Below are 25,308 nucleotides of genomic sequence, written 5' to 3' on the forward strand. Positions count from 1 at the left end.
CAGGCAAAGTGGCTGAGGTGACAATGAAGAAAGAAGGGAGCAGGGGGCAGGTGGCCTCAGGTAGGTGAGGTAAGCGCCTGACAGGGTGGAAAGAGCATGCGTTTCCAATGGCAGCAAACCCCAGCTCTGCCCCACCAGCTGTGTGACCTCCGGCGAGTTACATAATCTTTTTGAGCTTCAGTTTTTCATCTACAAAATGGGAAAAATAAAGTCTACCTCAAAGGATCTGTGTGGGGATGAAAGGAGTTCTACACAAGCCCCTGGTTAGGCTTCTCTTTGTGTAGTTAGTTCCCTTCCTTCCTTGAACAGTTTAGAGTTAGCTTTCTGGTCTGGAAAGGGGCAGCAGTAACAATAGGATGTCGTGAGGATTAAAGGAAGATGTATGGCAACGGGTCTGTCAACTGCAGCTCTCTACAAATACTGGTTATTAACGTACCCTGGGACTATGGGGTAACAAGGATTAACTGCGGGGCTGATTAACATGGGTGACAATGTTTTGAACAGAGGCAACATCATTTGCACAAGTATACTCCTTCCTAAAAGATTGTTTTATAATTTTGTGATTCAATGATTTAAAATGACATTCAGAAAGAAAAATAGTCTTAGGCCAACAACTGCAATCCTTCTCCCCATACCCAGGCCCCTGTGTCTGGGACTAGGGGCCAAGCTCAGGTTAGCTGGCCTCTGGATGTGGTGACCAGTCCAGGGAAAGCATTCAGGTTGTCAGACCTCATGGAGTGACTGGTGAAGAGCAGTTCATGCATTTTAAAGACTGCTTGGGGGGCTGGCCTGGTGGCACAAGCAGTTAAGTGCGCACGCTCCGCTGCGGCGGCCCGGGGTTTGCCGGTTCGGATCCCAGGCATGCACCAACGCACCGCTTGGCAAGCCATGCTGTGGCAGCGTCCCATATAAAGTAGAGGAAGATGGGTATGGATGTTAGCCCAGGGCCAGTCTTCCTCAGCAAAAAAAGAGGAGGATTGGCAGATGTTAGGTGAGGGCCAATCTTCCTCACCAAAAAAAAAAAAAAAAGACTGCTTGGCATGCACAACATTCAGTGGCCAGAGAGCAGGGAGATGCTTGGTCTGCTTTGAACCATGGCCAAGAGGCCAGCAGCACCTTCATCTCTCCTCTTGTTCCTGCCACAGGAAAACTGACAGTAAGAAAAAGAGGGGACAAACCAGATAAGGCCAAATCACTCTCTCAAAAGGTCACCGACACCAAAGTCCCAACCCCTAAAAAGGTCCTTCACGTTAATCAGTCAAAATCTCTACAAAGAAGCCTCACTGAATTCCATGGCCCCAAAGACAACTGTTACTCCCCAAAATTTGTGGTAGTAAAAATAATGGCAGGACTCAAATGTCTCCTCCTCAGAAAGACCTTCTTGAACATCTTACCCTAAAAGAATGGCCTCCCCATTCCCTTATTCTCCATATTTTTCAGAACAATATTACTACCTGACATTATGTTATATGGCTACATGTTACCTGTTGCCCTACAGAATATATGCTCCCTGTGGGCCGAGATTCAGTTTATTCACTGCTGTGTCCCCTATGTTGTACAGAGTAGGCACTTAAAGATTTATTGGTCAAATGAATGAGTGAATAAACACTGCATGTAATACCTAAGTAACCTGTTTATGTCATTTTTAGAAAACTCCATATAGTACAGTTACGGTTGAGTATATTTTTAGAAATTGGGCATCAGGTTTTAGCTCCAGAATATAACATATTATAACACTGTTGCTATGAGAAAGTGAGATCTAACCTAAAACCCAGACCATCTCTACTCAATAGTATCATTTCAAGAACACAAGCTTCCCTAACTGAGAACTGCCGGCATGGTACCTCGCCTTTCCACAAAACCACTTGTATAATGTTGTTTCTGCTGGGAAGATGCATTTCTTTTAGGAAACTGAATGTATCAAAGAAAAGAATCCTTCAGGAAAAGGGGGGAATACTCGTGGGTGGTGGTGACTTCTTAGATCTTGATGGCATAAATAAAAGCTCCTCTGCAAGTCACCATCTACTAGGGGTTCGGAACTGGAAATCAAATAGCTGTTGACACCAGGTTCTAGCCCTGTGGCTCCAGGGCCTGCCTTTGCATCAGAATCACCCCACTCCCAGTTTGTCTCACACGCAAGGCCCACTGGAAAGAGCAGCAGAAGATTTGAAAGCAGGACACAAATCCAATACATGTAGTTTTCACAAGGTACCTTCTTAAAAACATATGTTCTTCAAACGGGAGAATTCTGAAATCATGTTATGCATAATAAAGTATGTAATGCCTCCTTTATAAGTAACATAGCAAGCAATTTATCTAACTAATTTCAGGCTCTAAAAACCCACAAGCTCAAAGGCTTTATCAGTCTTTGTACTCTAAGAGAGAAAAGCATATAATGGGAAGTAAATGCAGAGTTGGTATTACTTTTTCAAATACACGTAATAAAACTGCCCTTAGACAAAAAGACCTTCTCCAAAAAGCCCCTGACAGAAAACACTGGGCCCCAGCTCCTGAGGGGACTGGGGAGTTGCCCTTCCTGAAGCACTACTCTCAGATTGTATAACTCTCTCAAAAGGAGGCCTAGCCGCATGTTCCAGCCCTGCTAAATCGTCTGTCAAACAACCCACAAAGTGTATTCCCAAGAGAGCTCCTTGACCCTCCAATGAAAAATGGTGTCTGTGACAACAGCAAACTCCTTTCCAATATTCTCTTCAAAACTTTGCATTTTAGGGGCCAGCCTGGTGGCATAGTAGTTAAGTGTGTGCACTCTGCTTTGGCAGCCCAGGGTTAGCTGGTTCGCATCCTGGGCGCGGACCAACGCACCACCTGTCAAGCCATGCTGTGGCAGCGTCCCATATAAAGTAGAGGGAGATGGGCACAGATGTTAGTCCAGGGCCAATCTTCCTCAGCAAAAAGAGAACTGGCATTGGATGTTAGCTGAGGGCTGATCTTCCTCACAAAAAAAAAAAAAAAAACAACCTTTGAGTCTTATTATTTTATTTTTTTGTGAGGAAGATCAGCCCTGAGCTAACATCTATTGCCAATCCTCCTCCTTTTTTTTTCCCCAAAGCCCCAGTAGATAGTCATATGTCATACTTGCACATCCTTCTAGTTGTTGTATGTGGGACACGGCCTCAGCATGGCCGGAGAAGCGGTGTGGTGGTGCGCGCCCAGGATCCGAACCCCGGCCGCCAGTAGCGGAGCACGCGCACTTAACCACTAAGCCACGGGGCCGGCCAACATCTTATTATTTTAAATCAAGGGTTCTTAACATCCATCTACATGCATGTTTGCCCTGTGTGTATACGTGGGGTTTTCTGGGGAGAGAGTTCATAGTGTTCAGAGGCTCAAAGGGGTGTATGGCCGGCCCAAAAGAAGTTAAAACACCAGTCTTTTAAGGGGTGACAGAACTTCATCCTTTCGGTGATTTCGGGAAACTAAAATTTCTCAGAGCCGCCTGTGATGAGCAAGGTTTTTATTAAGTTGGGAACTGTTTGGATCAAACACTTTTTCCCAGGAAAACCACTAGGAAGCCAGAGTACTAGCTGCCATACTCCTTTGTGGGTACAGAGTCCTCACATTTCTGGGATGCCCAATGACAACCTGCTGGACCTCATGGCTTAACGGCCCCTGAAATCAAGATAGCAAGTCAATGAGGATGCACTAGAATGTTGATTCTTGAATTTGCTTTGGAATCATGGATGTTGGCATTTTCCACTGCAAGGTTTTGACACTTCAAAAGTTACTATTTTTTCTCAGAAACACATTATTTTATCCAGCTTCCTAAGAAAGATCAAAATTAATGTTGAGTCTCCAATGCTTCAGTACATCAATCAAAATGCAGGGCCCATCTCCACAGAAACTTTCCTCCCAGGCAAGTTTTTTCTTTGAGCATTTCTACATCAAAATGTAACACTTAAGTCACCCTTCCCACTGTTTCTGGCTCCCTCAACAAACTGCATCCTAGATATTTAAAATTTTTTCCACATCCTGCAAAAATTAATACATGTACATTATCCCTTTCATTTTTTAAAATTTATTCTTGTTTTGACAAACTCTTGCTCTCTACACTTTTTCCAACATGGAAATTTGATTATCATGCAAATTTAAATATCCTACAGATTAGCTGAGTCCAGGTGCTGGACCAGCTGTGATCACACATCTTTTGTTTCTACAAGCCATGGAAGAAAGTGACATTGTTACTCTGAAAATCTCACTTTCATTCCAAGTCTACCCACTTACCAATGTTCTTTCACACATATGGCAATTTTTGGTCTTTCTTCAAAAATGCAGCCAAAAGTACATTAAAAGAGAGGCTGAAAATGACTGTTTTCTGCTTGCCCTCCTGTACTACAATCTTCCTCTACCATTTCTTCTAAACCAAAAGGTATCATTGTATTTGGAAAATAATCAGTTTTAGAAAAAGGTACCTTTACACTATTATTTCCAGAATGACTAGATGTACAGAATGAGAAATTACAATCTGCTGAGAAAATTGCAAAATAATTCCTAACTCTATTTGCTATAATTTGACAACTCTATCTTAAGAGTCCAGAAAATGTACCATTGCGAGATGTCTCAAAGTCATTATCTTAATTGAAATCTATTTAAATGGAATAGTTAGTTCCTTTTCAAGTCACATAAAAACACATATAGACCAGAGATCCTTTCTATTAAATTAAGGGATGTTATGCACATAAAGTACATGTCACCAAAGTAAAGACGTTAGCCTCAAAATACCTTAACCATTTATCACAGTATATGTCATCGGCACTGATCTAGAGACCTTCAAATGCTGACATACATAGAAAATGAAGTATTAAACAATGCTCCTTTTAAAAAACTCGAAGTCAGGAAAAACAGACATGTTCTATTCATCTAGCTGGTTTTCACTTCCAAGTTTTTGTTCTCCACATGTTTTATTGTTTTCTTTTAAGCACACTGGACCTTTCACTTCTCTGTGTTCACAGAAGAGCAGAACGGATAACCCCAAACATCTGACTTGGGATGCACTGCAATTTTTGGTAGCTTCCCATTAAAATCGGTCAGTGGTGGAGGAATGTAAACCAACTGGAATGGAGTGAGAAGAGAGCCCACAGGCACAACGGGGAGCAAAGTAAAGCCAGCTGAAGGCTTAAAGACCAGCAAGAAGTAAGCTACTGTCAGATAACTGAGAGCCAACGCCGTAACTTCCTCTGTATTTAAAATTCACCATGCTGACTCCTCATTAATTTTAGATGAATTTCATGGTAGGTTTTTTGTAATTACCAACAGCTTGCATTACTAGCTCATGGGATGGCTCTATCAATTAAGAGATCTGGTTTCCTAACTAGAGCCTCTCGAATCACATGCCTACCTCCACGTAAAGGTGTGTGCTGCCAAGGGGCTAATGAATCCTCAGAAGTAACAAGAGAAGGAGACCTTCCTCCAAAACCCTTTTAGGGCCAGATCACACACACACACACACCCCCCCCACACATACACTACACACACACCATACATACCTACACACACACACCTGGAGCACTGGTGAAATTCAGAGAGGGGAAGAAGCTTAAATTACCAAAGGTAGAAGATGGTCATCTCTGACTGTAATACAATTTATGCTAACAGGGTTCTGCTGCATATTAGTCACCAACATTGTCTTATCTGTTGGCCTGCCCCCGGAAGAATGGTCTTCCTGAAAGCAATAACTTTTATCTTTACTGCCTCTAGCATAATTGGAATAAGGACTAGAAAACCATCACAAGACACACATGAGGTCCATGAGGAAAGGAGGAAGCCAGTGACAGGCAATGGCAGATGTGTGTTCCTGACCAGCTGGAGACTACAAGAGCAGATCCCTGAACTTCTGGGCTGGAAGGGATGAGCTGAGACCCCAAAGCAGTCCAGGGAGGGGCAGGATCCACTGTCCAGCATCACAGAGCTGGGAGGACCAGCCTCCCAGTCCTGTGTCTACGTCAGTCAGGACCTCCTTTCTGGCTGCAGACAAGAATTACCAAACCTAACAGGAAAGCCAATGACAGAGAACAGATTAACTTAGAACACATTAAGAAAAGAGAAGGAGGAGGAAGAGAAGGTGGTATAAAAGAGGTAAGCCCAAGAGAAATGAAAAGAGGTCCTGGGAGAACTTAGGGGGCAGGGGCCAGCCCCGTGGCGTAGCGGTTAGGTGCGCGCGCTCTGCTGCTGGCGACCGGGAACCTGGGCGTGCACTGACACACCGCTTGTCAGGCCATGCTGTGGTGGCATCCCATATAAAGTAGAGGAAGATGGGCACAGATGTTAGTGCAGGGCCGGTCTTCCTCAGCAAAAAGAGGAGGATTGGCATGGATGTTAGCTCAGGGCTGTCCTTCCTCAGACACACACAAACACACTAAATAAATAAATAAATAAATTTTAAAAAGAAAAAAAAAGAACTTAGGGGGCAATTAGGACATTGATCAAAAAAAACTGACTAAGGAAACCAAGGAGAAAATATCCTGGCACAGGATAACTGGCTTGGAGGACAAGTTTATCCAATGCTCTCCCACAAACGCTATCTTAAGGATTTGAGGAGGGGAGAGAGGACAGTAGTGAGGAAGGGGAATCTCAGGGGTCCATGGATAACCAGGTACGACTAGTGAGGAGAAGCCAGGCTTGCACACATGGACTCCCACCAGCTAGGAACCTGCAACCTGTGCTCTAGGCTCTTCCCCTCCTGTGAATCAGTCCCTCCATTCTAAAAAGCGGGCTTTAGAGCTTTCTAGATGAGAGGTATAAAAGACTTTAGAGCTGGAGTTCTTCCTTAACCTCACTCAGTCGAGGGCTTTTTGAAAGCCTGATGAACATCACAGACACCCTCCCACACCCAAATACACATACACAAACACCCACAAGATTTCACATTCAATTCGTGAGAGGAAGACACAGAATTCTCCCTTCCCCTTCTCCAAGGCTAAAAATCCTTGACTTAAAAAACTTATTACAGGCTTAGCGGTCAAGCGCACGTGCTCCGCTGCTGGCGGCCCGGGTTCGGATCCCGGGTGCGCACTGAGGAACCGCTTCTCTGGCCATGCTGAGGCCATGTCCCACATACAGCAACTAGAAGGATGTGCAACCATGACATACAACTACCTACTGGGGCTTTGGGGGGAAAATAAATAAAAAAAAAAAAAATTAAAAAAAAAAACTTACTACATTGTTTTGAGTAAGAGGGGTAGAGTTCTGATCTACAGCCCTTTGGATGGTGGGTGCATGGTCTTTTGGGAGTGTGGGCAGGGCAGAAGAGAGACAGCAGGGTGAAGTCCTCCTCCAGGAAGACGACAGTCTTCTAGTGCCTCCCAAAGCTTCATGGGTAATTTATTCCTGGAACTAAAACCTTCATGGGAAAATAGCTGGGAACTTTCTAGACACTTGACAAATAACCAAAAAATCGAAAAACAAGTTAAAATTCCAAAATATACTTAAGTGCTTAAGTTAAAAAAGAAAGAAAAAGAAAAACTAGCACACTGACTTATAAGCTATTGATCTGGGAGAAAAGAATCTAATTAACCTTTTTATAATTAAGAATGTATCATGGCTAATGCTACTCAAGGGGTTAAAATACTTGCTTTAAGATTCTTTAAAGACTTTCTTTAAAAGGAATAGGAAAGTGGGGAAGGACTCCATTTAAGAGATTCATAGAAGACTGACTTGCACTGCAAGAGTCTGGACCTGCCCAGTGACAGTCCCCAAGCACAGCCACTGTCTTCTGAGCAGCATCATCTGCTGACTGCTCAAAAGATCGCTGGATAACCAACCCATTAACTCAATGTGGGGATAAACTATTTGGCAAGCCCTTTCTCAAGCCTCAAAGAATTTGGCTTGAAATCATCACAGTGCTTGGAGGAGGGGTTCTGAAGCCAGTTTCTGGGCTTCCTGCTTGTCAGGCAGGACCACGCCCTCCCTTAACATTAGCATCACATCTTTGAGAGAGATTGACGTGTACCCTACAATGACAGGCAAGAATAAGAACTCACAGGGCTGAACCAGGTACCTGTGCCTGCCTTACTGTTGCAAAAACTGAAAACCAAAAACCTCTTGGGGCCGGCCCAGTGGCGCAAGCAGTTAAGTACACGCATTCCGCTGCGGTGGCCCAGGGTTCGCGGGTTTGGATCCCGGGCGTGCACCAATGCACCGCTTGCCAGGCCATGCTGTGGCGGCGTCCCATATAAAGTAGAGGAAGATGGGCGTGGATGTTAGCCCAGGGCCAGTCTTCCTCAGCAAAAAAAAAAAGAGGAGGATTGGCAGATGTTAGCTCAGGGCTGATCTTCCTCACAAAAAAAAAAAACCTCTCATTCCCACTTTAAGTACCAATTTGGGCACCTGTATAAACAAACTCCTAAAATACAAAAACATGGCAAAAAATTCACCTTTTTTCCTTAGCTTGAGCACCCACCTCACTGAACATTAACCAATACAGTGTCCACCAGCTCTGTACCTACTCAGCACAGTGGTGGGTGAGGCTACGGTATCCCATCATAGCACTGTGGAAGGGAGCCCAGGAGGAGCAGAAGAGTGTTTCTGGGAAGGGAAATTGAAGTTAATGGGTCAACTCTAACAGACAACACGAAATGGCTACAATTCTTATCAGGCCACAGTAGAGTGATGTTTTAGAAATAGTTAAAGCTGCAATTTCTGGAAGACTTCCTCTAAGCCATGGGTAAAAATATATATACATATTTTAAACATGTTTTACATTTCAGTTTTTGAGATCAACACTCCGGCATTATAAATGTATATAGTTGGAGGAATCTCTTGACCAACAGCCCCAGAAAATTCTAGGCCCTGTGCTTGCTACCTTTGCTACCAAAACAACTCTATCGCTAATTCAGAAACTCAAGATGTGTTTTTCCCTTCTATAAGATTTTCGTACTACAAATCAGACCTCATGAAATAAAATTCACTTCAGGCTATTAAGCCTCTGCCAACACCCTCTTGATCACAGTCAAGCCTTAAGACAAAAGCTAGGCTGACCAAATGAGTTTGGTCTTGGCTCAGAGCATGATCAACAGTCATTTCTGTTGGGAGCTTTAGCCTTAAAGAAAAAAATTAATGTTCCTGCTTTACCATTAACCTACCCCATCAGGATCGAATACCACTCATCATATCCCCACAGACATTAGCCTACCTTGGGAAATTAAAACAAAAGCAGCTCCTTTCCCATGGGTTTTCTACTACTCTGCCTTATTTTCCACTTCGATCTTGCCTCAACTTAGCCAGGGCAAGCAGGTCCACCTTCCCTGAGGACAGCTCCCCTCAGAATTCCTACCACAGGTACTGGAGTTTCTGCTCTTAACTCTGTAGGGGGTGAGTGGGATGGGAAACCAAGGAGGGGCCACATCAAATTAGACACTACCGTGTCTAGAGGCAGTGTCAAGAGGTCACTTCTAACAGGCATCTGGATGTTGAGGACACCAAGATGGCTCCTGTTCCAGCTTAGGTGAGGAGCATTTCCATCACTGTTATCAAAGGAAACAACAAAATAAGGTAGGAGATGCTCAGCTCAGTGACTGTCGTGGTTAAGAGTAGGTACTGCGGGGCCGGCCCCGTGGCTTAGCGGTTAAGTGCGCGCGCTCCGCTGCTGGCAGCCTGGGTTCGGATCCCAGGCGTGCACTGATGCACCGCTTGTCAGGCCATGCTGTGGCAGAATCCCACATAAAGTGGAGGAAGATGGGCACGGATGTTAGCTCAGGGCCAGTCTTCCTCAGCAAAAAAAAAAAAAAAAGAAGAAGAAGAAGAAGAAGAAGAAGAAAGAAAAGAAAAAAGAGGATTGGCATGGATGTTAGCTCAGGGCTGATCTTCCTCACAAAAAAAAAAAAAAGAGAGAGAGTAGGTGCTGTGGAGCCAGCCTGCCTAAACCCAAGCTCTGTGATTATTTCTGGGCTGCAGTCAGAGGCTCCCTTGCCCTCTGGAGGGTTTTACCCCATCCACATTGTCAACCAGCTTTTTAGTATTTGTCATCATTAGGTCCAAGCAGCACCACTCCAACACACACACACACACACACACACTTCCCTCTACCTGCTTTCAGAGGTAAAATTATCAGCAAGGTAGGGTTAAAATCTACCGTATAGTCCACTCTTAATAGAATTCACCTTATATAAACATCTGCTTGGTCTATTACACCTGCCAGGGGGCCTGTTTTAAAATTTGTCTGTGGGAAAAAAAAAATCATTGTCCCCTGAGCCCAGCAGTCTTACAATGACATAACCTGACTCCTGCTCTTTCCATCCTAATTGAAATGCTTTCCATCAGCTGTCCATGATCAAGGCACACAGAGTGAATCTCTCATAGGGTTTTCTTTTGGGCCCAGGTGTACCCATACTATTTTGCTCCATTCCAATCCGACCTATCACCAGATCATACTTACCTGGCTGTGCTGTGAAGGTTTCTAGTGCAAGGAGGCATTAGCTGCTCACCCTCAGGCATGAGGTTACACATACCTAAGCCCCTCCCTCAGTGGTATTCTCAACCAGCTTTGGTGCTACTTTCCACTTGAGAGTTCCAGGACACCACTACGGTGCCTACACTGCTGCTAAGTCACACAGGTCTCCACGTTATCTGGCTCTGCAATTTTCCTGTATACTTGTCTCTTGTCTCCTTAATATTCAGTTTAAAGCCTTCTTAAGCAGACTTGCAAGTCTCCCAGAAAACACATCACTTTGGTCTTCATGAAATACCTCCTCTCTGGTTATCAGAGGCCCTGGTCTAGGGAACCAGTCCTTTCCTTCCAAAAAACAACAACAAAAAAAGACATTACCTAGGAAACAAGCTAGTGACATCCCATATCAGTTTTCTCTTTCAGAATCACAATCACAAAAGTTGTAGAAGAACCTTAACCACCATCTCCACCTCAAGTCCTTCCATTTCCTATTTAGAACTTCAAAGTTCCTCGTGAAGATCCAGGTGTCTCCTATGAGTCCCTCCCACATGACAGGTGGATCTGATGCACACTGGCAGCCTCCTCCCCTCATCTGAAGTCAGTCTCAGGAAAAGAGCAAGTCTCCCCCATCTGCTGGGTCAGGTCCAAACAAAGCTGCCTCCGTTCTTCTGACAGAGCCCCTCCCAACAGCAAGAAGCCTCTTCTCCCCTCAAGATGCAACTAGAATTCCCTCCTACTGCTGCCTAGAGCCCTCTTTAGGGCCCATCTGGCATTATTTTTGAGTAGTACTAGCGGATATTAACAAACACCTGCCAAACACCACCCACAGGTAGAGTACTCTGGTTTGCTGATGGGCGTGAGGGCGGTGGGTAAGAAGAAGGAGAGAGATACAAATATCAGCAGGGCAGAATCCCTACTCTCTAGAAAGAGAGGAAAACTACTACATTCCTGATTGTGGGCTGCATATGGAAGGCTCCAACATTGAGGTCTCAAATTGGAGCACCACGCTACTGATGGCATACTCAGTGAGTAAGTGTTGCCTCCTGAGGCTGGGACAGGAAGCCAGCCCAGACAAGAGGGCCACCCTTGCAACTTGGCAGGCAAATGCCTTTCAAGTGTAGGTCAAGGGCACAGAACATGCTTCTTTTGTAAGATAGCTCTCAACCCGCTGGACACCTCCAATGATGGATCCTACGGACTCTTTTTTTTCCCCCTCTATTCCCCCCTTCTTGCGTTATTCTACTCTAAAAACTATTCAATCCCTCCAATAAACCCAAGTCTTAAAAAGCATTCCTCAAGCTTCCCCCTTGTTTTCAATGTGCTTGCATTCATTTATCACTCAACAAACATTTGAGAAGCTTGTGCAACGGGTCAGATACTGTGCTGGGTACTGGGTATATAATGGTGAGCAAAATCGACAAGGTCTCTGCCCTCCTGGTGGAAGGGGAAAAGCAGATGTCTACTAAAGACTATGTCAAAAGAAAGGGTGAGAAGTGCTATAAAAGACAAGAGAAAAAAGGTGAGGGGGCAGAGCTGTTTCCTGAAGAGGGAGCAGGTGGTTCAGTTCCTGAAAGGCCCAGCTCCCTTCCAGCTGGGAAAAGAAAGATGTCTGGAATAAACCAGAAGGAGAGAAGCATGGGCCCAGGCTGAAGCAGAAGGCAGGAGGGGCCAGAGCACACAGCACTTTTCAGAACAGGTTCAGAAATGGATCTTATCCCAGGAGCAACAAGAAGCCCTCATAGGATTTTGAGCAAGGACGTGACGTGATCATATGAGGAATTTTTAAAACTACTTTGACTGCAGTGGGGTGAATAGATCAGAAAAGAGTAGAAGCAGCTGTGGGGAGAGCAGTGAGGCCACTGCCGCTGTCTTCCGAGCAAAAAAGATGGTTGTTTGGACTAGAGTGGTGGCACTGAGGTTGAAGAGAAAGACACCATTCAAGAGACGCTTGAAGATAAAAATCAACAGCACTTGGTAAAGGACTAGAAGAAGGCCAGCATGCATTTGCAGTGAAGAGAAATGTCAATTTCCTCTGGCAGAAAACACCTGCTGTGCATACTCTGCAGGTCACTGGTATTACAATTCCCTTGGCACCTGTTTTTCACAATTTCTAGATAAATTTAAAGCCATTCTCCTGATTTGCTCAAGTCTATTCCTGAAAACTGTCATCCATTTTTGAAACATATTTATCAAGCATCTACTATGTGCTGGGGGCAAAGAGGTGACCAAGACAGGCCAGGCCCTCGGCACATCTCTTCTGAGCCTCTATATCCTCCTGGCAGCAAACACAACTGCCAAGGCTGGGGTCATCCTACCTCCTGAAACCTTCATACAAGCCACTTCACAGACTCCTCTCTACCTCTTAGAGACAATCCGCAACGCAACAACCAGTAGAAGCACTTTCCACTGGGAGATTCATTCCTCATTTCATAAGATCCTCCGTCCCAGGAGACATCACGGCATCAAATCTAACCTCTCCAGGTCTTTGAACCACTAAAACCTTATAGGAAGACCATGAACCCCAAGACGCGGTTCTTCCTTCTACACAATCAAATTTTCTTTCTCTAAAATGCACTGAGTTCAGGAACTACATTTGAATTGCGCTCTTTCATTTGTTGCCGAAATTAGTTTGTGCTGGATTCTATCCTATGATGGAGAATGATGGTTTTATAAATCTTGGAGCTGGGGCCTGCCCCGTGGCGTAGCGGTTAAGTGCATGCGCTCCGCTGCTGGCGGCCTTGGTTCGGATTCCGGGCGCGGACTGACCCACCGCTTATCAGGCCATGCTGCGGCGGAGTCGCACATAAAGTGGAGGAAGATGGGTCTTCCTCAGCAAAAAGAGGAGGATTGGCAGGGATGTTAACTCAGGGCTGATCTTCCTCAGAAAAAAAGCTACACTGTCCAATGTGGTCACATAGGGCTATTTAAATAAAAATTAATTAAATTTAAATACTATTAAAACTTCAGTTTCTCAGTTGCACTAGCCACGTTTCAAGTGTCTGACAGCCACATGCAGCTATTGTCTACCATACTGGCAGCTCAGATATGGCACATTTCCACGTTACAGAAAGTTCTGTCTGACAGAGTTCCACAGAGGTGCTGCTACTGGGTTCTTTGCATAGTTGATTTAAATTTCCCCTTTAAAAAAAAAATACACAGGGGCTGGCCCGGTGGCTTGGCGGTTAGGTGCGCGCGCTCCGCTGCTGGCAGCCCGGGTTCAGATCCCAGGTGCGCGCCGACGCACCCTTCTCCGGCCATGCTGTGGCCGCGTCCCACGTACAGCAACTAGAAGGATGTGCACCTATGACATACAACTATCTACTGGGGCTTTGGGGGAAAAAAAAATACACAAAAGTCTAACATAAAGAGACTTTCAACATATTAACTGTGTCCTCTTTGATTTTGCAAGTAAATGCTATAATTTGAACTTAAATTAGTATATACCACTAAAATACTGTTTAGTCAGTTTCATAGTTTGGGCTTTGTGTAAATTTCATTTGCTAGGAATATTTGAAAATAACCTTGTGATTCCTTGTGGGGAAGAAAGGGACTATGATTTTACAAGTCATTGCGGACAGAGACTGTCTTACTTTTTTTATATATACCCTACACAGTGCCCAATACACTCAAAATTTAGTAAAGACATAGACTAACTGGTCATCTTGAAAATATTCTAATTTTTTGTGTGTGTGTGTGAGGAAGATCAGCCCTGAGCTAACACCCATGCCAATCCTCCTCTTTTTGCTGAGGAAGACCGGCCCTCGGCTAACATCTGTGCCCATCTTCTTCCACTTTATACGGGACGCCACCACAACATGGCCTGACAAGAGGTGCATCGGTGCGCACCCGGGATCCGAACCCGGGCCACCAGCAGCAGATCGCACGCACTTAACCACTACGCCATGGGGCTGGCCCCTGGAAATATTCTAATTTTTTATGCCTACTTTTCATAAGCAAGTCTATAAGGGGCTTGCAAGAAATATTCATTTCAGATTCTGAATTTCAACTACTAACACCAGTCCTGTAATTTGCAGCACGCGGGAATTTTTTTCTCTAGGACTATCTATCATTTGATTTTATATTGCAAAGATACATTTATACTGCGGCAGAAAATCCACCAACACTGCTTCAAATGTGAAACTATCTTGGAACAAGGTTGGCAAAATGTTGATAATTATTGAGTGATAGATACATGGGATTCATTATATTATTCTTTACTTTTGTAAAAAATGTTTCCACAATAAAAGTGGTTTTTTTTTAAAGGAACTAATGCAACTATACACAAATTCAATCAGTTCTAACAAATACTCTGTAGGATAATTATAAACTTTAATGTGGCTAGGTTCATAGTATCTTACTCAACATCCCAAGCCAGGCCAAAGAACCAAAGCCAGTGACTAGTTTTATGAAGTTCTCCTCCTGCAGGATCCCAAGGTGTGGTTGTTTCTCCGTAGGAGAAAGCACCACACCAAAGCTCATTGGAGATGGGGTTCAGGTGGGTACTGCACATAGCAGCTTTGAGTGGTCATGTTTGATCACCTGATAATAAGGCCACTGGCCACTTTATCAGAAAAAAAGGCTAAAAATCTACCTCCCACATCCAAACACTAAAGCAGACATCTGCAGGAAAGAGCAGAGAAACAACTGCTTCCAGTTCACCCTTGCTTCAAGTTGAGCACTGCACCCACAGCAGAGGCTCCTACAGGTAGGGCCAAGGCTCCAAGGCAAGTGCTCCCCAGGTACAGGTGCTCAATGGTTAGCACACTACAGACCATCCAACACCAAACTACCTTAGGATGCCTCCAGCAGACACACATATTAGCCATCTCAGTCTTACCTTCAGCCCTATGGTTACTTCACACATGGAATGGTGCAAAATGCTGACCAAGAACAGAAGCTCATCCACTCCAGGTCAAGTTCCCCACTGCCTGAGAGTCAGCAAACCCTTACCCACAGCCCTTCCTGTACATGCTAAGCACTGCTCTCAGGACTTTCCAGACATTAGCGCATTCAATCCTCACAGCCACTCAGAGGTGGGAAACTAAGGCACTGAGCAGTTAAGAAATTCCCAAGGCCCCTCAATCAGTGTGTGGTTCCTGAGCCCTGGCTTTTCACCTCTAAACTGCGCCAATCTCTCTGTGACATGTCTGCCTTTCCCATCTTCACCCTCCCTCACCGCAGCCACACTTTCTACATGCTGCTCCCTTTCCTGACATGCTCTTCCCAACATTCCCAGTTGCTGGCTCCTTCCCTTTATTCTTTCTCAGTGCTCTGTTCTTTTCCTTCAGAGGAAGATTTCACACTTACCACAATTTAATATATATGATGCATATGTCTATTGACTTGTGTATTGTCTAGACTAGATAATGTGCTATGTACCAGCAGGGACTACATCTGTTTTGCTCCCCACTGGATTTCCAATGCCAAGCACAATAGATGGCTCAGTAGATGCTTGTCAAACACTTGTTGAATGACTGATAATCAATGTTCAGCCAGTCCTTTCATTGGAAAGTTTTTTTAAATTCTCTATTTCAAGCCCTAAATGATAAATGTAACCATCTTTAGGAACACTGCTTACAAGACAGCATTAGATCTAAGAAAGGACTTAAAATTGAATAAGAGAACAGGCCAGCTTATTTGCTCTTAAATCTTTAAGTAACAAAAGAGAAATGAAACTTAATAAAATGCATATTGTGATTCTGAAAGGTGATCTGCAGGAGCAATCCAAGCAGTGGGTTTAAATCTCAAATCCTAAATAAGCTTATGATTGAAGAGAGCTCCTCTTGCCCTGTGCTGTTCTCAACTGTTAGGATAAGCTGGGGAGGCACTCAACTTGTTCCAATAATCTCATTAGTGGAAAGCCCTTAGAACCAATATCCAGGCAAACCCAACAGACAAAGTTACCTGGTTGTTTCAAAGCCCACCCACGTTTCCCACCCCACCAGCTTCCACACAGAAAGGTTCGATTCTTCTCTCAACATCCCACTTATGCTCACAGTGACCTGGCCTATGGCTTCCGTTCACCAAAGAAAAACCTTTCCTTTCAAGGATTTAAATTAAGTCTTCTGCAACTCCCACAGGTGTTATTCTTTAGGTGTGATCTCAAAGCAGAGGGAATCTTACTTTTTAAACTGGGAAAACTTCCAGGGCTTGAGAGGATTCCAAGACGAGAAAGGATCCACCTGGAACAACCATAGAACTCGTACTGGGGAACAACATAAGCCTGAATTCTAGTCCCAATAAACCCTTGTCCTTGCTGTGTGATCCTGGACAAGTCACTTAACTTTTCCGAACTTCAGTTCCTTTATCTTACAATAAGATTGATAATAGTATCTACTACTCATATGGTGACGTGAGGTTTAGAAGTAGAAACAGTGCCTGGCACACAGCAACTCTCCATAAAGGATAGTTACTCATATTGTTATCACCTGCCTATTGTTTTCTGCTTTACAAAGCACTATCACAAACATCCAACTGAGACTTCAGGAGTCCTGAATCAAATCATCTCCTTTCAAACACTTAATTTCTCAGATCCTTAGATTCATCAACTCACATAATCTATGACACAGTGTTGGAGGGAGTAGGGGGAAGAGACTAAGAAATCAGGTCCTCATTTTGGAAAAGAGACCCTCGAGGCCCAAAGTGGTGAAATGATGTGCCCAAGAACACACATAATAATAGGATAAACTCCCAGGATAAACAAGATAACAGGTGAAACTCCCAGGACTAGAAGCAGGCCTCTTGACACCAACTCCAGTGCTCTCTACCTTACCCAGTGCCAGTCAAGGGCTTCTGTACTTTCATGATCTCCTAGCATCCCTCTGATTAATGGTGTCTGAGAGATATTTCACACAATGCAAGCATTATAAGGAGTTTTGAAAGGGGCAACACAGAATTTTGTACATAACCTTGAGGTGCTTTAAAATTCACATGTAAGAGTATTCACATTAGCGTAGGTTTCCAATCTTCTTATAACGATATTTATTTTTAACTTGGGATTTAAAGTTGACAAAGACCTTAATGAAAAGGCAGGACAAAGCGAGCCGTCTGTCCATGGCTCGTTAGCTCCTGAAGTTAATGCTTCTCGCGGGGACAAAAGTCAGCCAAAGGACAGAGCTCTAGGCAAATTGCAAAATGTTGCTCCTGCCCACAGATCATGGATTACTGCGTGGGCTCCGAGCGGCAAATCTTACGAGATGCTCCCCAGCTTTACCCTAGAGCCACCTACCAGTTAACCATACATTCTGTCATTTGACAGCATCAACTGTTATTGGGTGCTCACTATGTGCTAGGCACATGAGTGACTTCACGTAATCCTCACAACTACCTATAAAGAATGTACTACCATAGTTCATCTAATCTAAGACCCCATCGACTGGAAGACACCCCATTATTTTAGGTACAAAAAAAGGAAGTCACAACCCCAGAGATTATAAGATACTTTTCTTTTCTAGAAATGTTAAGATGAGACAAACTGTACTGTCAGCGTTGTTGAAATGTGAATTTTTTCCCATTTTACAGATAAAGAAAGTGAGGTATAGAGAGAGAAAAAATAATTTGCCAAGGCCACAGACCTGGTAAGTCTGGTCACCTTTTCACAGCAGTAAACTCAAATTTCCCAACAGCCACATGAATTACCCAAAAATGCACCAGGCAGAGAGGCAGGACATGGAATGCTAACTCTTGCTCCACCATGAGCACGTTAATGGTAGCAATTCTCTGAACATCTCTGAACCTGACCTTTCACGTGTCCAAAGAAGGCACTGTGCTAGACTATCTCTGATAAATTGCCTTTCCTCTTTTGGGAAAAGCAACATGGTACAATGGAAAAAGCATATTTTGGAATCGGAAAGTCCTAGATTGAAATTCTTGCTCTGTCATCTAACCAGCTTATCACCCTGAGCAAGTTACTGAATTATCTGAGCCTGAGTTTCCTCTTCTTTAAAATGAGGCTACCACCACCTATCTCCCTCAAAGCGCTGCTGGCGGACTTGGGAGGATATATATATAAAGATAAAGGGAGAAAGTAGTACGTGGCAGAGTTGGAATTCAACTCGCTTTTCTATACTACCTGCCTTATGCTCTGGGTCAGAATCAAAAAATAAACATTCTCTGTGACCTCAACAATTCCCAAGGGGGACCCTCAGGAAAGAATAAGGATCAGACAGAAGAGAGTAGACCCTGCGGGATACTCAGGCAAAGAAAATGAACTGGAAGCACCTGGAGGACAGGGACAGTGTTTGGTTAATGAAATTCCAAAGGGAAAAAAAGAAAGAACAGGAACTTAACACTATCACAAGATACTGACCAACAGTTATGAAGATGAAGATAGTTTTATACCAAACCTGACACAGAAAACCAGTCTTTGAAGATTCAGTTTGATACCAAAAGTGATCTATGGGGGAATAATTTCCTGGTTGCTCTGCTTTGTTCTTACATTAAATAATATTCTGTGCATTTCTCCCCTTTTCTTCCTCAAGAGCTTCAGAAAATCCTCAGAAGATGAGAGCTTTTGACTTGCAGGCAAATCATAAGGCATTCAAACTTTCAACCTGTTTTTTTTCCTCTATCGTACCCATAATGGTATGCAGTTTCTGGAACATAGCCGACTCTCAACAACAATTCGTTGAATGAGTATTTTTGGACTACATGCAATTTCTTTTTGACCAAAACTCCAAAACATCCTACACATTTATTCTACCTAAAAGCCTAATCTTTCCTGCTTCTTTTCCAGAAGCATTCTAAAAACGTAATCTCTAATAAACAAACAATCCACTTGGTGTATGCTATCTTCAATCCTCTCATAAGATAACCTACTCGCTCTTCAAACCTCCAACAAGGCCCTGCACACTCAACCCAACCAAACTCCTGCACTTTCCCTTCCTTCTCATCTGTCCCAGCCCTTGGCTTACTGGTCAGTTGTCTCAACCACTATCTTCTGACCTGAATCAGTCTGTTAATCTCCCTCCTCTCAGGCACAGCACTTTTTCCTGCAGATAGATGCACAGGCAAGTTGAGTTCACCCAGAGCCCTCCACACCCACACTCAAGCCTTCACTGACACTCCCTGAGAGGCCCACGTGAAATAAAGAACTACAAGGCAAAAATCCCACTCTATCCCCATCACCTCAGGAGGCTTATTTGTTTTCCATAAGTTTAAACCAACTACAAGTTTTCGGAAGAATGTAAAAAAATATTGAAATAGTTTAAGGGTTGGGTAAGAGCTAACAGAAATGGCAGTTTTGCTCTTCCAATACCTCCTATGAGATAAGCTTCACTGTGTCATCCGGCTCTGAACCCAAAAACCTACCTCAAACACTCCATATCCAGAGTTCAAGGACCATTTGCCCCTCCGCTTTTCCCTATTGGTTTCCCTATAAAAGTCGCTCACTGTTTCCCTTCCAGCTTATATCTGGCTCCTGAAAGGACCCTTTTAAAGCTTTTGATGAAAATCATCAGAACATGTAAAGTGTGTTCCTTTCAATTCTTGCGCAAAACAGCCATAATGTCAAGACCTGGGACTTCAAACGTGAATATGGCACCACCCCTGCCTTCAAGAAGCCCAGGCTTTTCCTGCAACTCTAAAAAGTATGTCCTCCCTGTGCAGTGTCTGTAAAACGCAGTGACAAAGTACTTCATAGCTTGGGAGAAAGAACGAGGGTGGAAACAGACTTTGCCCTTACATTTGATGCCCTGTAACCATAACAACTGATGGTTTAAGTAACCATCACTGGGGGGCTAAGTTTTCCAAAAATCATTTTCAAAAGGGGAAAATTCCCCTGCATCAACCCCCGCGTCAGCCGCGCGTTCTGGGCAGCGTGCGTGGTGCAACTTAAGTCGGCCGTTCATTCCTTCTCCTGGTCCCCCCGTCTCATTCTTGTGCTCACCAGCAGCCACACACTCCACTGTCACACCCGCGCTCCCGACAGGGCACCTGGCGGTAGGCCTCAGCCCAATGTCACTTGAAGACCTTCCGATCCCCGGTTTCGGCACGCCGCCGCCTCCTGTCTAAGGCACGCAAACCACCCCACGGCCACCGCGATTTCCAGGAGTTGGAGAAAAAGAACCCGAGGCGCAGACAGCCCCTGACAGATCCTCGCACAAGTAACTGCGGTTCTCGACTTCCGAGCATTTCGCGACGTGGGCGAGCGGGGCGGCAGGAACCCGGGGCCCCATTCATAAAATCACGAGCTGTTTTCCCTTAGTTTGCGTGTGGACCGTCCTCCCTGGCAGGGGCCGAATCCCGAGCCCCGAGCCCGCGGACGGCAGGCTGAGGGGACGGGCCGGCGAGCACCTCGGGCCGAGGTCAAGCCCAAAACGCCCCACACCGCCCCAAACGAAGGAAGGGCTCGCCCGGGGACGTCGCGAGTGGGCGTCCTCGTCAACACCCGGGCGGTGACAGCGGGGCGGGGGCCTGGGGACCGGACCCCGCGCCCCGCCGCGCCAACGGCCGCCAGCCTCGGCCCGCCCCTGGACCAGCGGGGTCGGGCCCCCCGGCCCGGGCCTTCTCCGCGGGCGCTCCTCCACTGCCCCACCCGGCGCCGGGCGCACTCACCCCGGATCCGCTGGCTGCCTCATCGTACTGCGCCGGCGCCCGTGCTCCGCGGCCTCCGCGGCTCCGGCTCCAGCTCCGGCTTCGCCTGGGGCTCCGGCCGCCGTCCCGCCGCCCGCCCCCGGGCACCGGCTGCCCCGCCCCGTCGGCGGACCCGCCCCGCGCCCGCGGCCGCCGCCGCCAACCAGAGGACGACGGGGTGGGGCAGGCCGCGCGCCAGGCCCGGCCAATCCATTCCCTACACGCCCGCCGAGGCGCGGCCGCGGAAATGTGCGGGCGATTGGTCAGGTCTGTTAAAGGGGCCGGCGCCCACGGAGCTGGGGAGACTGGCAGCGGCAGGGTTACCTGGAAGAGTTCCGGGTGGGAGGGGTGAGAGCTTCTCTGTCCCAACCCGGCTGCAGAGCTTTCCCCAGCTCTTTCCATTTATAAATATCCTCTTCCTGCAGCCTAACAAGTGGAGACAGAACCTGCCCCTGTCAGAGGGAGAAACTGAGGCTCCGAGAACTCGGGGTCTCCCGCTGAGCAAATTCACTCGAATTTGGGTTTTAGAGGGTCGTCAGACACATCTATCCCCGTACTATCCCAGAAATTGGCTTAAAAAGGCACATTCTCAGCCTCACCCTGGAGGATTTTAACATGCAGATTCCTAGGTCCCATCCCAGAGCCTCTAATTCCCTACGTTTGGAATGAGACTGGGGAGAATATACATTTTTCAACACCCCTCCCCCGAGGTGATTCTGATGTAGGTGGCACAAGAGCCACACTCAGGTGCATATTGCGAGTCCATCGTTGTAATGAAATTCAAATTCAACTGCCAAAAATAAAGCTAAACTCTTTTTTATCCTCAAAATCAGTAATATGGTTGGGAGACTTGCTGGTTGGGCTTGAGGTCGCCTACTGAGAAACTCAGAACAGTTTCCTGAGTGGGTCCTACTAAGAACTGAATTTGAAGGGTACTGGACTGAGATGAAACAACAAGCCAGTCTTGTTCTCTGACTGGTGAGAGAAACCTTAAACATATTTTTTTTTATTTATTTATTTTTTTACCCCCAAAGCCCCAGTAGATAGTTGTACATCATAGTTTCACATCCTTCTAGTTGCTGTACATGGGATGCGGCCTCAGCATGGCCGGAGAAGCGGTGACTCGGTGCGCACCCGGATCCGAACCCTGGGCCGCCAGCAGCGGAGCGCGCGCACCCAACCGCTAAGCCTCGGGCCAGCCCCAAAACCTTAAACATCTTAATGGCAAGCACACCCTTCCTCATTGCTATCACTAGGCCCAAATATAACCCCAGGAGGGTGCCTTGCCCTTCTGGAGCTTCATTCCAATGCCATCAAGCCCTGCCCACCCACACCACATTCCTCTCCCCATCCCCATGTCCCAGACATTCATCTGACCCAGAAATCACTGCCCTAATCTTGAAGGTCACCCCCTTTCACCCAGACTCCTCCTATGAGGAGCAGATGGCCTCCACAGAGCAACCCTTTTTTTGCTGTGATATCTGATGGGTGCTGTATTTGCCAGAAACAGCTCCGCACACAGATTGATCAGACTCATCAGGGTTAAATCTCTGGGTTGGAGAAATTACTGCCTGGGATCACTATTTGCCTCCCCTTGGCCTTCCCAAAGGAAAAGGAGCTCTTGTCTCAACAGGAGAAGGCTCCAGTTGTGGATATCTGGAAATATGCAACGAGAGCAGTCATCAATAGAGAAACAGCCCAAAGCTCTTCTCGGCTTCATCTTAAAACCCCCAACCTGGGGCTGCACAGTGGAGAAACGTGGACCTGCACCACTGGAAGAGTCCTTGGAAGCTGGCAGTGTATATCTCAGAGTGCCCACCACCTTCCTTGTCCATGCCAAGCCCTACCTAAATATTAGATTAATTCATACATTATCAACCTGACCTCAAACTAGGGCCAACAAGATCCAGCATGAACACTTAGAAGGAGCTCTTCTTTTTGAAAAGTGAGGAATTTAGATGCTTTGAAAAATAAATGAACATATAATAACAAAATAATATTAACACTTCCTGCTTATTAAGAAGTTACTATGTGCCAGATATTATGTCAAGGTCTTTGCACATATTAATTCATTGAAACCTTACAATAACCCTGTGTGGCAGATATGATTGTTATTTTCTCCATTTTACGGAGGCAGAAACTGAAGCTCAAAGAGGATTGTTGAGATGTCCAAGATCACAAGACTAGTAAAGAAAGTGCCAGCATTTGTGGCTCTAATGACCAGGCTTCTCCTAACTGCTTTGCTCCAGTGCCTGCCACAATGACCTTGCTTGCTGCCAGGAACAGGATGGAAAACTTAAAAAGGCAAAAGAAGCAAATATCACTAATCTTCACCAAAGACAGTGTGATATAGGAGCACTGCTTTGGAGTTTAAATTCCATTGCTCTAACGTACCATCTGTTTGACCTTGAACAAGTTATATAATTAAATCTGTTTGAGCTTCAGATTGCTCATCTATAAAATGGGATAATAAATTCTTCCTCCTTGGGCTAGAATGAAACCTAATCAAATAAAGAATATATATGAATATATATATATATACATATACACATATATATACATACTTATATATATACATATATATGTGTACTTATACACATGTACATACATGCATACATATACATACATATATATATACACATACATATATATACACATATACATACATACTTTGAATTTACAAATGAAAAGAGTGATTTTAGAGCTTGGCATCCGTGACTCATTATAGCAACCTATGGCAAAGGTCAGAGATTGTGATGCCCAATTCAGATATCAGGCAAGATTCCTTACTTTGTCTCCCAAATAGCTGCTCTATAGGTACAGCATACACAAAGGGAACTAAATTTCTGTACTTACAGAAGAGGTAGAGGGAGAAGTCAGAGAAATTCAAGCTCAAGTTATTACTTTGGCATCTGTCCCCCTTCCCCCCACTGTTACCCAAGTCTCTCTCACAACCCAGGCTTCAGCTTAAGCCTACATAGATTCTGGTATACTTGAATTATTCCCAATTATGACATTTCAAGATAACCCCTATTTTCTCATGGAACTCCAAACCAAAAAATGCTCTAAGGTTTTTAATTCAATTTCTTGACACTGCATTGCACTTTTGGGGGAGAAATGGTTATGAAGTACACAAAAAGTTGATCTACTTGTATATCGAAAAAACGATGAGGGATTCATTGTGCCCCTGATGCACCATTAATGAGCAATCACTGAGAGCTCAGTAAGTAGCAAGTGGTGTACTAAGCACTGGGGATGGAGATGAAGGTACTTGTAAAAAAAAAAGTGTAAAAAAGGTGGACTTTTGGCACTAGATGTAGTAGAGAAAGATCGACAAGTTGCTAGACCATTATAGGCTTCCACAGAGGTAAGCCCGGGAGCTATAGGGCACAGAATACGTACTTAGAACTCCAGAGGAATCCCAATTATGTTTTAGGAGTGGACAGATGAAGGTTATTAAGAAGAGAAACCAGAAAAGTGATAAAAACCCAAGTAAGAGTGTTATCAACAGGGCAGGCCCCGTGGCTTAGCGGTTAGGTGGGCGCGCTCCGCTACTGGCGGCCGGGGTTCGGATCCCGGGCGCGCACAGACGCACCACTTCTCCGGCTATGCTGAGGCCGCGTCCCACATACAGCAACTAGAAGGATGTGCAACTATGACATACAACTATCTACTGGGGCTTTGGGGGAAAAAAATAAATAAATAGAAATTATAAAAAAAAAAAAGAGTGTTATCAGCAAAGGAGAAGAGATTGGAGAAGGAGGGAGTGGTCAACAGCAACATAGGCCTCAGAAGGGTCAAGTTAGAAGAAGTCTGAACAGTGCACCTTGGGAGTTGGAAATTAAAAGGTTATTGGGGTCACTGACAAAAGCAGTCTAGGTGGGGCTGGATATGCTCCCTAGAGCTAGGCTGAGAAGAGCTAAGAAAAGAGAATGAAGAGGCTGGGCAGGAGAGGACCAAGGGGGCAGGGTCCCAGGAGGCCCAAGGAGACGGGAATTACACTGGGGCAGGCAGAGGGTCTGCTCTCCTACTGCAATAGATAAGCTGGATGCAGCTAAGAATGGGTGTGGGTGCAGATTCATTCATAGGTGGAGCAGGAAGTAGAGGAAATTCCTGCCTGCAGGCTTCTGTCTTTTTAGCTGTAAAGTGAGAAGCAAAGTCATCTAAGTCATCTCTGGAGAGTGGGTGGGAGGTGATAATACGGGCTTGGAGGGAAACTGAAGAGCTGGAAAAGCCACTGAGAGGAATGAAAGAGGGAGCCGTCAGATTGAGACGGAGAATTCTGGGCGGCCCCGAGAGCGAGGGGGCCGGGCCGGTGCATTTGATGCCGCCCC

General features: G+C 45.3%; 1 protein-coding gene across 1 annotated transcript in view; it reads right to left on the reverse strand.

Moving 5' to 3' along the window:
* Positions 1-21,056, reverse strand: part of TEX2 (testis expressed 2) — a 107,337-nt gene extending 86,281 nt beyond the window's left edge. Inside the window, exon 1 of the mRNA XM_058561376.1 lies at positions 20,957-21,056. The gene's annotated coding sequence lies outside the window, so the exon portion shown is untranslated. The remainder of the gene's footprint in view (positions 1-20,956) is intronic.
* Between the last annotated feature and the right edge of the window lie 4,252 nt (positions 21,057-25,308).

This window comes from Diceros bicornis, chromosome 18 (assembly GCF_020826845.1).
Source record: "Diceros bicornis minor isolate mBicDic1 chromosome 18, mDicBic1.mat.cur, whole genome shotgun sequence".
Taxonomy (NCBI): domain Eukaryota; kingdom Metazoa; phylum Chordata; class Mammalia; order Perissodactyla; family Rhinocerotidae; genus Diceros; species Diceros bicornis.